This window comes from Fukomys damarensis, unplaced genomic scaffold, assembly GCF_012274545.1.
Source record: "Fukomys damarensis isolate Sample0158 unplaced genomic scaffold, DMR_v1.0_HiC HiC_scaffold_2, whole genome shotgun sequence".
Taxonomy (NCBI): Eukaryota; Metazoa; Chordata; class Mammalia; order Rodentia; family Bathyergidae; genus Fukomys; species Fukomys damarensis.
Genome location: NW_022900914.1, coordinates 6,033,083 through 6,046,338, shown reverse-complemented (window position 1 = coordinate 6,046,338; position 13,256 = coordinate 6,033,083). Strand labels below are relative to the sequence as shown.

General features: G+C 39.9%; 1 long non-coding RNA gene across 1 annotated transcript in view; it reads right to left on the bottom strand.

Moving 5' to 3' along the window:
* Window positions 1-4,553: 4,553 nt before the first annotated feature.
* Window positions 4,554-13,256, bottom strand: part of LOC117285722 — a 13,308-nt gene continuing 4,605 nt past the window's right edge. The window contains exons 2-3 of the long non-coding RNA XR_004516837.1: window positions 5,419-5,535; window positions 4,554-4,632 (exon numbers count right to left, since the gene is read on the bottom strand). This is a non-coding gene — a long non-coding RNA (uncharacterized LOC117285722). The remainder of the gene's footprint in view (window positions 4,633-5,418; window positions 5,536-13,256) is intronic.

Genomic DNA, 13,256 nt, shown 5'->3' with positions numbered 1-13,256 from the left:
GAGGCACTGGCCTGCACTCTGACATGGCGCCCGGGGAATTTGGTGTGTATAATTTCTCCTGAGCTGCTCTGGCAGGCACTATCGATAACCAACCCAACAGCTATTTCCCACAGCTTTCTTGCTTAAAAAAAAATTAAATACACAAATAAAATAACAGCCCTATTTTGGTCACACAGCGAACCACATGCCCAGCTTTGGAGTCTGGAAATCCAGGCACTCTCATTTTCTGCCAGTCTGGCTAACAATAGGCATGTGATTAATTTTGGCCCAAGAAGTCTGCAAAAGGCTGGATTTTTCTTTCTGCTCAGAGGGACTTTAAAAAGAAGAGACATCTCCAGTCTCCCTTGCTGCTCAGACCGGGCCCTTTGAGGATACAATGTTTAATGCAGCTGTGCCATCTTATGGCTAAAATGAGAAAACTGAGGAACCGCAAACTCATACCCAATACCCATGTTTTAAGTGGCTCAGTAAGGTCATGAGGGTTGAGCCACTTTTAGGTGGACATTCTGTTGCTTTCAATTGGTCATTCCCGAATTACATAGCTCGCTCCTCCCCCAGTTTCTGATCTGTGGTTGCCATATTGACCACCACATGGCTAACCATGGAGTTATGTGTTTGCCTTGCCAAGCTTAAAAACAGGACCTTCCAATAATTCATTCTTGGAGAACAACTGTTCTTCAACTGCCCTATTCATTTAAGTTTGATCCCAGGGTTTTAGAAAATCAAGTTAGACCCTTTTTATCATCTCCTTTGGAATGCCATTAAATAAGTACATCAGTAAGAGAACACTCCCTCACAGCTGACACCTGTCCTCCGGTTTCAAATACAGCAATCAGTGAAATTTAAGGAGGAAAGCTTTGCACTCATGATAAGGAAGAATTTCACTCAAAGCTATGCCAAGACCCAGCAGGCTGCTCGTGAAGGTAACGGGGCGTGACAACAAGAGGAATATAAAAATAAACACAATGACAGGAAATTTGTAAAGGAAAAATTAAATGTTTATCTTGAATGATACATAAAAAGTAAAGCTGCGCATAGTAATGAGGTAATATGTAATGCTTGCTATATATGTACATCTATCAGGTTGAACATATTTATATGTTCATATCAGGTTAACTATATTTAACTCCTTAAACAGTTATCATTTATTCATGGTAAAAACATTCAAAATCCTTTATTCTAGCTTTTTCAAATGTATAGTACATCACATACACATTATCTATATATAAAGAAAATTTAAGCATCAGATGAAATTTAACTAGATGATCTTTATGATTTCTACTCAGCTCTAAGATCCAAAGGTTTAAAGATTATGTTCCTATATCTTAAAACTGAAAAGAACATTTTTACTTGCTTCTGCAAAACTATTTTTTATTACCATCTACTTTCCTTAAGCATTTGATACATGTTTTTTCTTTGAACTGTCTACTCCCTACCCTTAATATCATGCACTCAGACTCTACTCTCCATCTTTGTATTAAGTGCTTCTAGCTTACTGATGACTTTGAGGCATCAAGCCAAATCTAACTCATTTTTCCTATTCTCTATTCTCCTTAGAGACTGCTACCTCTGATTCTGTTGGCCAGACACTGCTTATTTATAACCAAGCACTGGTTATTTCTTTCCTTCCATGACATTCTAGACACTTGAGTTTTTGATTTGTTTTACTCTGCTTTGTGATCTTTAAGATATAACTAAATCATTGGGGCAGGGAGAATTTTAAAAAATTCTATACCTCCATTAAAAGAATTCTGGTTCAGTCGGTCAGAGTGGTTGCCTTTGCCCTGCGCTTTTAGAGTTTACATTTCCCCTCATCCCTTCTCCCAACAATTTTATTTTGAAATTAGGGGGAAAGTGGGGAATAGGTACTGATTAGACCATTAGATTCTGTTCAGTTTAATTTGGATTTTAAATTCATGAGGAAAGGGTTTTGGCATGTTTATTAAAAAGTGACCAATAAAAGTCAGGTGTGGTGGCTGTAATCCCAGCACCAAGGAGTTTGAGGAAGGAAGAAACTGAGTTCAAGGCAGTCTGGGCAACATAAAGAGTTTAAGGCCAGCCTGAACTACATGATGAGACCCTTTTTTTTTTAAAGAAACTGATGAATAGTATGAGGATATAGCTCAATGATACAGTATTTGCCTACTACAGGTAAGGTCCTAGGTTCAATCCTCAGTACTGCATCATCATCATCATCATCATCATCATCATCATCATCATCATCATCATCATAATATGACCAAATGGAACTTCTTAAAGGAAAAATAACACAAAGAATGATAAATTAAGCTATGCTCAAACTAATAACTTCTATTCATCAAGACCCCATTCATTATAACAGAAGAAAGGTAAGCCATAGAATCCGAAATTATATTTGCATCAGATATTATTGAAAAGGGATTCCTATCCAGAATATATAAAGAACTCTTACATATCAATAAAGAATATCCACTCAATTAGATATTCATGAAGAATTCTGGAAGTTTCCCTTGAGAACATTTGCTAGCCCCAGAGAATACAAAATCATCCTACAAAAATGTCAGCCAAGTGAGAACTTTCTTACCCCTCATCTTGCCCTCCTACCCACTCCCTCTCTTACTTCTACCCTGACTTCTTGCAAAGTTACCAACAAAAAGCACATAGCTTGCAAATTGAGGAAAAGATAAAAAGTCCACACGGACTTGTATCTGCAGCAGGCCCAGAAGAGGAAACATTTGATTGCTGAATGGAGGCTGTTTTCACAGTGTTGCAGTGATATTTTCACTGGGTATAAAACTCTAGGTTGACAGCTATTTCCTTCAGCACGTTAAAGGGGTCACTCCTTAATCCTTTGGCTTCTGCAACTGCTACTGAGAAGTTGGCAGTAAGTTTATTATTTCTTTGAAAGTAAAATGTTTGCCTCTAATTTCTCCTAATAGTCTGTCTTAGCCTTGGGTTTTCTGTTTCCCTATGATATGTCCATGCATGGCTTTCTTTTTGTGTGTTCCTATGATTCATTAAGATTCTTGCGGTCTGGGGGTTTAGCTCAGTGGTGCTGCCTACTGTCTTGCAAGCGCAAGGTCCTAAATTTGATCCCTGATACCAAAAAAATAAAATAAAATAAAATAAAGATTCTTGTATTTCTGTGTTGATGCCAGAGCTGAGAAAATCTCAGCTGTTATCTCATTAAATTTTGTTTCTGACCCATTTGTTAGTCTTCTGGTTTCAAGATTCCAAATAAGCATGTTAGATATTTTCATCCCATTCTGTCTCATTTCTTTGCCCATTATTTTTGTTGTTCTTCATCCTGTCTTCTTCTAACTTGTCCTCATGTATATTAATTCTTTCCAACTATGTCTGTCTAATTTATCTTTAAACCCATTCCTTGATTTCTTGATTTGAGTCTCTCTGTTTTTTTTTACTATTGGAATTTCTATTTCATTGTTTTTAAACTCCGATAGTTTTGATGTTGTTGCTTTGTTGCAGTGCTGGGGTTGAACTTGGCCTCATGCACGTTGGGTGAGCACTAGCACTGACCTGGACCCTCAGCCCCACACTACAGTTCAGTTCTCTGATAAAATATCCAAACTTCACTTTCACTTTGATCTACTTGAACTTGATAAACATAGCTGGTTACGATCTGTATCTTGAGTCCTTGAGCATCTTCTTCTGTAATCTGTTGCACTTTACATTCCTGTTCATAGTGTTTATTAATTTTGTATGCTCAGTTCTTTTTTCCTGAATCCTGACAACTATATTTTTGATTATTCACAAAAATTATTTCAGGCATGCTATGATGTTCTCTTTCTCCAAAGGAAGTTTTTATTGCTTCTGCCAGGCAATTAAGAACGTTAACAATCGAAGTTTCAGTGTTGGCTTACCTTCAATTCAACCTTTGTCCTTTTAGTCCCAACTCAAGGGAAGGACACTCTGAGATACCAGCTTTTGTCCACTGAGCCCCAAAGGCACTGTTAAACCTTTCAACCCCCTGATCTGGATTACAAAGTATTCTCAAGAAAAAACTGGCAGGGGTATCATGCATAAGTGCTGCAAATTTTCATCTTCTCCAGGATTTTAGCCTAGTAATTTCTCACTATTTGTTCTGCTATTTTTAGAAAGATGATTTTATATTTTGTCCCAGCTTTCTAGTTATCTTCAATGGGAATATTTATCTAAATTACTTAATTCATCATTCCTGGAAGAAGAAGTCTAGTCTCAAACTTTTCTTCGTGTCGGGGCCCAGTCATGGCCCACTGGAGTTTGACATTTGGAAAATAACTTCTTCCTGTATAATTAAGGCATCAACATTTGCTACTGTTCAAGGAAACTGTTTGTTAAGCTTGTTTTGACTCTTTCACCCTGACATAACAGGAAACTCGTTAGCCAAAGATCTGATGTTATCAGTTAGAGTCAGGAAATCCGGTCTTTGAAAAACAATGACTTGGTGTATTTTGTTGTTGTGTGCCCTTAAAAGCTGCCTGTTGCTGTGAACCTATAAAAGGAGCTGTTTCTGTGAAATAAATCAGACTTCTCTTCGTCTACGCTCAGGTTTGAGTGTTCTTTCCTTTCTCAATCCTCACTCCCCGACTCAGGCATGTTCGTGTTGTGATGGCTGGACCACCACATCTTCTCCTCCTTTGATCCATCTTGTAACTTTCAGAGGAAGCAAAGACATGGAGAAAATGAGCTGGATTTGGGTATTGTCTTCTCCAATAATCTGCAATACAGCTAGAACAAGTTGCCTAACATTTGACTGTGAATTTGGGGAAAACAAATTAAAATTAAACTCCTTCCCCTTAAAGGAAATTAATTAATTAAAGGAAATAGTAAAGGAAAATATTAAAGAAAATGAATGAAAACAGGTAAATTATTCAGTCCTGAAAGAACTTCTGTATTAGTCTCCAAAATTGCTTAGTCTGTGCTATAAAGATAGCAAATTTACAATCTGATAAGCTAAACAAAAATAATCTTGGTTGCCCAATTATTCAGATTAAATCAAGACCTTAAGTAAGACTAAATTTGACTGTTTTGTGCCAATCACAGATGACATATTTTTCTTCAGACCCTCTTCTCAGTCAAGATGCAAAAATAAACCAAGACCTGTCATGTAAAGGTACAAGATCCCAATGATGAATGTAACTGTACTGTATACCTAAAAAGTACCAATAAACACAATGAGAATAAAAAAGATGTAAAAATAATTCTTTTGCCAACACATTTTCCAACAAGTGGTGTTTTACCTATAGGAATTCTAAACTTTCAAATCTGTACAAATGTGAAAGACTATAAACTATGCTGTAGATAAGGAAGTCTAAAACATGACTAAAATAAGAGAGAATTTTATTAACGTGTTAACCAGAATCAACTAGGTTATGTGGCAGCAATAAACAGTCTCCACATTTTATTAGTTTGACTTATTACAGCTCATTTTTCACTCACACTAAGTTGTCTGCAGGTACCATGGCTCCTTTAGACACATCCCATCCACCAAGCTATTTCCATCTTTTCATTAGAGTGTCTCGCCAGCGTTTGAGACACCCGTGCTATGCTGTTGCCCTGGCAGGAAAAGAGTGAGACAAAGAGAGGTAAAAAACTAACAAGTACGTTTCCCTCTGTGCTTTCTCCCAGAAGTGACACATGTCACTTTCACTCACGGCTCGCTTGTCATAACTACTCACAAAGACCACCCCCCAACCACAAGGGAGCTGACAATGTGGAGGAGTGCATGGGTATTCAATGACTAATAAATTATAATAAATTATATCACTTCAGATGTAATTGAACTTAAAATGAACTCCTTGAAGTTCCTCCAACTAAAAGTTATTTCCCAAACAATATAAAAACCATGGTGTGATCTGCAGTATTTGAAAAAGCAGACCCTATGCTGTCTCCCCCCATACAGTGGCTAATTTTTTAAGAGGTTCTTACAGCTTCAAAACATAAAACACAGCATGGAGTTTCTTTTTCTTGGACAGCTGCCTTACATTCAAAGGAAAGAATTGGGCTCAATGATTTTCAGTGTCACTTAAGAACCCTTAAAATTACTGTTTGACTTCCAAAACCAGTTATTTTTTCATTTTGACTTGAAATATTTTTTTTCAAGATTCTGAGTTTTTAAATCAAAACTGAAATTATGCACAAGTTCCAGTCCCTGGGGGGGGTCTAATAAAAGTGTTGAAAATATAGGTAAATTTTATACATCTGATTTATGTCACATTGGGTATTTATCCAAAGATCTTCATCAATTAAGAATGGAATCACTATTCCTCAGTTCAATGGCAAGTGTAAGATCAGTGTATTTTAAAAATTAGCCTGACCTTACATCATTAAACCTGTGCTCTCAGTGTATAAATTAGTGTGCCTGAATTATAATAATAGAGTTATTTAGTAAGAGAATTTTGGTAAATTTGCTAATAATGCTTCCTGTGTTCTGGGTACTGATAAGAGATAGAGGGGTTTCTAGTAATAGCCTAACTTTGTGGTTACAAAAATCAGATCCTACAGGATCTAAACAGGTAACACAAATGATGACACAGACACATGGGAATTGTGGAAACAGTTAAGAATAGGACAGAGCTTGTTTAAAGTGGGGATCCAGTATAAGCATATTATTGTAATGCAAGAATTTGGGCCAATGTGACTAGATCTTCCAAAATTTCATGAGAAAAATATGTCAGTAAATGATGCTTATGTAAACCCTGATTTCTATATATAAACAACTAAGTCAAAATAATTTTTATGACATCTTGATAGTCAAAGGAAACAGGTCTTTGTGAGTCACCAGTCTGCAACCTCCCTTCACGTTTTCCAAGGCATCTGGCAAAACAAAATTCCCTTTGAGTGCTGCCAGGGAAGCTTTGGCTAAAAACCTGAAGGGACAGCGCTCCTGCAAAAGGAGACCCATGGGGGTGAGAAATCAGGTGAGGATAGAAGAGAAAAGGTGGAGGGAGGGTAAGGAATAAAGGGAAAGAGAGAAACAGATGAGAAGGAGGTAACGGCTGAGAACAGAAGACCCCAGGTGATGTCGGGGAGGCAAGAAGCCCTAGCTTTCTTCCGGCCCTTCCTACTTTCTGAAGCAAAGTGAAAAATAGAGAACTGGGAAAGCAAAGGGAAACAAAAGGGGAATTAAAATAACACTAAAGCTTTCTTAGAGGGCCTTGGCGTGTGGATCTGGAATTTCTCCCAAAGGTCCCCGTGTTAACGGCTCAGTACCAGAACGGCCTGCAATACTGGGAGGTGCTGGAGACATGGAGATGGGTGCTTTGGTTTAGATCCAAAGTGGCCCTAAAAGCATGATGTGTAGGAGGGGCGCCGTAGCTGACTTGCTGTTGGGAGGTGGGGTCTGTTGCGGGCGGGGGCCATGACCCGGTAGGTGCATCTCCTTCCTGGCTCCTCCCTTTACTTTCTGCTTCCTGGTCACCACGACATGATTCGCTTTCCCCTGTGGCAGACCGGTCTACCATGCCCTTTCCATCTTGGAGCCAGCTGACCATGCCTGGAGGCCAAAATAAACCCCTCCTCCTTTAAACTTCGGGCATCAGGTAGTGTGTCTCAGTGATGAGTAAGGTGACTAAGACATAGGGCACAGAGTTGGATGTCGTGGTACACACTGTAATCCCAGTGGTATGCACTGTAATCTGGGAGGCTGAGGCAGGAGGATGGAAAGTTAGAGCCCAGCCTGGGCAACTTGGCAACTTAGTGAGAGCCATTCCCAGAATAAAAAGGGTGGGGATGTAGCTCAGTGCTAGAGAGTCGCAGAGTTCAATTGTCAGTAACCCCTTCCTCCAAGACATACAGTTAGTCTAACAGATCTTCTGGTCACTGGGGCATGCTCTCAAAGGGCAGACATGACTGTGGCCACTCCTCTCCTGTATTTTCTCCGGCCATGGGATGAGTGGCTCTGCTCTATGTGGGTCCCCACCATATTATACCATTCCACCACAGGCCCAAAAACAATGGGTCCAACCACCCACGGACTGAAACCTCCACAACGGTGAGGCAAAATAAAACTTTCCCTTTCTTTATAAGTTGTTGCTCTTAGGTTTTTTGTTGCAGAAACAAAAAGTTGACTAATGCACCACAGGTCAAGGACTTAAAATAAATGAAACAAAGATTAATATCAATAGTAATAGTAAGGGGCCAGGGATTTAGCTCCGTGGTTCCTCTGCCTGCCGTGTCATCACAAGGACCCAAGTTCGATCCCTGGTACCAAAAAAAAAAAAAAAAAGTAATAGTATGTAGGAGCACTAATTGTGTTCCAGGCAATATGCTAAGAGCTCTACATTTGTCTATTCACTTAATTCTCATAACCACTGTGCAGTAAGGAATTTGGCTCCAAACTCAGTTCTGGCCTTTTGTTCTAGCTCAGGGAGGTAACCCCTAGACCTGAGATGGTGAACCTTTCAGAGCTTTCAGTGATTCAAACAGCCTGCTGAGCACATGTATCACAAGTTTGCCACCACTGCTCTAGACCCTTGAACTGTTCAAGGTGACAGAAGCATTGCTGCTTTTCATGGTTGAGCCCCTTAGACCACACCTGATCGGTATCAGTAACCAGGCCCCTCTCCATGGACTCCTACAGGGTTTATGCTAATGAGTGTGCTCCAGATGGGGCCACGATGAACCGTGTGATTGAAGGAATGGAGTTGTGGACCCTGTGATGTCAGCTTCCTGACTTGCAAGTAGGAAAGAGAGACTGGTAATTGAGTTCAACCAGGTGGGTTGTAAGTCAATCAACTATGCTGATGTGATGAAGTCCCCTTCGGGATTCTGGACAAGAGTTCAGGTGAGTTTCCGTGGTTGGTCGTTCGTGTTCATTCATTCGCCCCCGTTCCCTCCCTCCATCCATACTCCAGTACCGGAGGTTGAGCCCAGGGAGCATGACACCGGGTCCCCAGACCTTTTTAATGTTTTAATTTTGAGATAGAGTCTCATTAGGTTGCTCAGGTTAATCTCATATTTGGATCCTCCTGCCTCAGCTTTCCAAGTAGCTGGAATTACAGGCATGCACCACCAGGCCTGGCATAACACTGTCTTGATATTGTCACACTTCATGCTGGGAGGGTGACATGTCCTGAGGACGACCAAAGCTTTGCATTTGGTACCCTCCAAGGCTTTGCTGTACGCCTCCATCCATGTGCTCATTCTAATTTACGCCCTTTACATGCTACCGACCGTAGGGCAGCAAACACGGGATTTCACGAGGAGATACAGGTTCTCTGAAAGGTGGGAGCAGGTTCGGCGATGACAGTCAGACAAAAGCACTCAACACCGAGGTGAAGTTTGCAAATGCTGCTGCAATTTTATTTCTAACTCTAGGTGTTTATATACTAGTTTCAAGGGCACACCTCAAGAGTGATTCCAGTCACAGGCAGGCATGAGAAAGATAGACAATAGTGCTGTAAAAACTAAGACCACAAGGTCAAGGTGAGACCACACCTATATACCATCACAAAAGCTAAGACCATTAAGTCAAGGTAAGACCACACCTATACGCAGTCAGAAGGGGAACTTTGTAAAACAAAGGACTGGCTTCAGCATGTCACCTTCAGGATCACCTTCAGGACTTCACAGTCCGGGGCTCAGGGTCAGCACTTTGGCCGCCCGTCCTCTTGTGCCTCAATACCTCCACATCTCTAGGAACATCTAATTGTTCCTAACCTTTCCTGGGCCCAGAATACAATTCTACAGATAATGAACAAATAGTAATAAAGACAAAATAGAACAGAATTATAAATGAACCCAATGTCCCCAAACTTCAGGCAGAGAGGCCAGCTATTCTCTTCACGGCTGACTTCGCATGCGGTGTGTGCCAAGGACTTCCAGGAGGCTTAACCCCGTGGGGACGATACCTCTGGTCTGGTTTCTGCCAGGTGACCGGCATTGTCACACAGACTCCACTGGAGTGGTCGTGGCATTTACATGTGATAAATGTGTTTGCAACAGCTTTCAATGAGTTCTGCGAGTCTTTCTAGTGAATTATCAAACCTGTAAATGGTTGTGGAAACCTCTGAATTTGTAGCCAGTTGTGCTGAATGAGAGTGGCCCTGGGGACGCAAAGCTTGCAGCTACTGTGTGATGTGAGGTCAGCCTTTGAGGGCCTATACCCTCTGTGCAGTTTGCTAAACTCCTTGGTGAGTGTCTAAGAGGCTTTTATAATGAAGGACTACATGATGCACAATGCAGCTGAATAAGCAGCCTGAGTTCATGACACCAGCGATGGAAAAGCCAGGATTCAAAAGACGTGCATTACAGTACAGCCAGCGTGTTTTACCACTTGATCACCTAAGCACACCGGAAGTTGCTTTAGTCATCTATAACGTCTGCATGTATCACAACATCAGTGTACACATTCTGCATATACACTGTATAAATATATCCAACTTTTATCTGTCAATTAAATCTTTTTGTAAAAAAAGAATACCTAGTAGCACCTTAGAATACGCTTGTTTTGAACTGTTTTCAAGCGGTGAATCATATCGTGACTCATAGTAAGTCTTGTATTTTACATCACCATTTATCACACACACACACACACATCTGAAAATAGAAATGTGATATACTCTGAGATTTTCTATTCTCAATTATTTATGTTTCCTAAATTCTAGAATTCCACCAATATCTTTCCTACATGTTTAAAAATTTTGCAATGTAAATTGTAAAACAATTTACAACAATATAAAACATGTTGGTTTAGAAAGTCACTCTAAAGTAATACTTTCCAGGGCCAAGGATATAGCTCATTGGCATTGCACCTGCTTTGCAAGCACAAGGTCCTCAGTTCAATCCCTGGTACCACAAAATACAAAACAATACTTTCCAATTCTGGTTTTCAATAGGAATAACCTAGGGGATTTTTCAAGAAAAAACCCAAAGCCCAGGCCCTACCAATAAAGATTTTGATTCAGTTAATCTGCTTTGGGGTCTGGGCACCAACACTTTCTGTTTTTAAGTCTGTAAGTGATTCTAATGTTTTGCCAGGGGTTGAGAACCACTACTGAAAAATACCAAAAAACCCCAAAAAATACTTACTTTGATATTGTAAATAAATGTTTTAAGGAATAAATATATATTTTTTATTTTGAAATGAAAATTCATGAGGGAAATACATGACGAGTGCTGGGTATGGTGGTGCATACCTGTAATTCTAGCACTAGGAGGCTGAGGCAGGAGGATTGCCATGAGTTTGAGGCCAGGGTGCGCTATGCAGTGAGTTCAAGGTTAGCCTAAACTACATAGTGAGACCCTGTCTCAGACCACACACACACACACACACACACACACACACACACACACACAGAAAACACATGACTAAGCCCGATGTGGTGGCCCACACCTGTAATCCCAGCACTCAGGAGGCTGAGGCAGGAGGATCACTGTGAGTTCGAGACCAGCCTGGGCTACATAGTGAGGTCCAGGTCAGTCTCAACTATATAGTGAGACCCTGTCTCAAAAAAACAAACAAGCAAACAAACAAAAAAACACATGACTAAATCTGGTGACCTGCCCCTTACAGTTTACTTTTTTGGTTATGATATCCTTGGTATCATTCTACTTGACGTGCAAGGGCAGTTTTTTGAGCAACTAAAAATAAATGAGAGAACTGACTTTGTAATTATGTTTTATATTTACAGGGCTGGGGATTGAACACAGGGGCTTCACACTGAGTTACACTGCCAATCCTTGTTTTGTGTTTTTAGATAGGCTCTCACTAAATTGATAAGTGGCCCAGGGTGGCCTCAAACTTTGATCCTCCTGCCTCCGCCTCCCAAAGTGCTGGTGTTACAGGTGTGTGTCACCACATCCAGCTCTAGCTTTGTAGTTTTGAAGACATGCAGTCACACTATGATAATTTTTATTTTCACTTTGAAGTGATTTTAGTAATTGTTAAGAAAAGAAAATATCATATCTATGTACTATCTAGAAGATAAGATTTGGAAGCATAGCTATGTATCTATCACTCAATTCAAACAAGGGTGTTACCATGGCACATGTGGCTCACTTTGTTCCATTTTCCCTCCTTCCTTCTTTCCTTCCTTTTCGCTTTCTTAGAAAAAAAAACACTATCCTAAATTTTGTGCTGTCATTAAGTTCTTAGCACTTAAACATTTGTACACTTACACAACATATTACTTACATGGATGCTTTTGAACTTTATTTGAATGGAATTATACCCTATGCATTCTGTGACTCACCTTTTTAAATTCAAAAGTATTTTCCTGAAATTCATCCATATTGTTCTATTTTCACCATTATATAATGTTCCATTCTAAGAATTATTCTATCATACATCACTCCGCTCCTGATAGACCTTTGTGTCACTTCTAATATGCTATTATTAATAGGGCTGCTCTGATTGGACTAGTCTATTTCCCCTAATAAGTGTTCGAGGGTTTCTTTAGAACACATATCTACAAGCAGGAATGTTGGATTATATGACATGTATATGCTCAATTTTACTAGACAATGCCAATTTGTTTTGGTTTTTGTTGTTTTTTGTTTGTTTGTTTTGGTACCGGGGATTGAACTCGGGTCCTTGCACTTGCAAGGCAGGCCACCGAACTGCTGAGCTAAGTCCCCAGCCCACCAATTTGTTTTTAAAGTTACTTTTTGTTTTGTTTTGTTTTGTTTGTTTGTTTTTGAGACAGGGTTTCACTATATAGTTGAGACTGACCTGGAACTCACTGTGAAGCCCAGGCTGGTCTCAAACTCACAGCAATCCTCCTGCCTCAGCCTCCCAAGTGCTGGGATTACAGATGTGCGCTATCACACCTGGCTTGTTTTGTTTTTATTTTATGAAAAAAACATAAAATTTCATAAATAAATAATGAGAGAATAACAATGGTTAATACACTGTGTAGCTGGGCATGGTGGTGCATGCCTGTACACCCAGCACTTGGGAGGCTGAGGCAGAAGCATTGCCATGAATTCAAAGCCAGCCTAGATTACATAGTGAGTTCAAGAACAGCCAGAACTATGCAGAGAGACCCTATCTCAAAATAACTAAAAGACAAAACAAAACAAAAATATACTGTGCATCATTATCTTCAAAGTAGTTATTCAGAGTACAAGATATAAAGCAAAAAGATTTTTGCAAAAAAGAAACAAACATCTGGATGTGGTGGTGCACACCTGTAATCCCAGCACTTTGGAGGCTTAGGCAGGAGGATTGCCACAAATTCAAGGCCAGGCTAGGATACATAGCGACTTTAAGGCCAGCCTTATCCGCAAAGCAAGACCCTATCTTAAAAAAAAAAAAAAAAAAAAAAAAAAAAAAA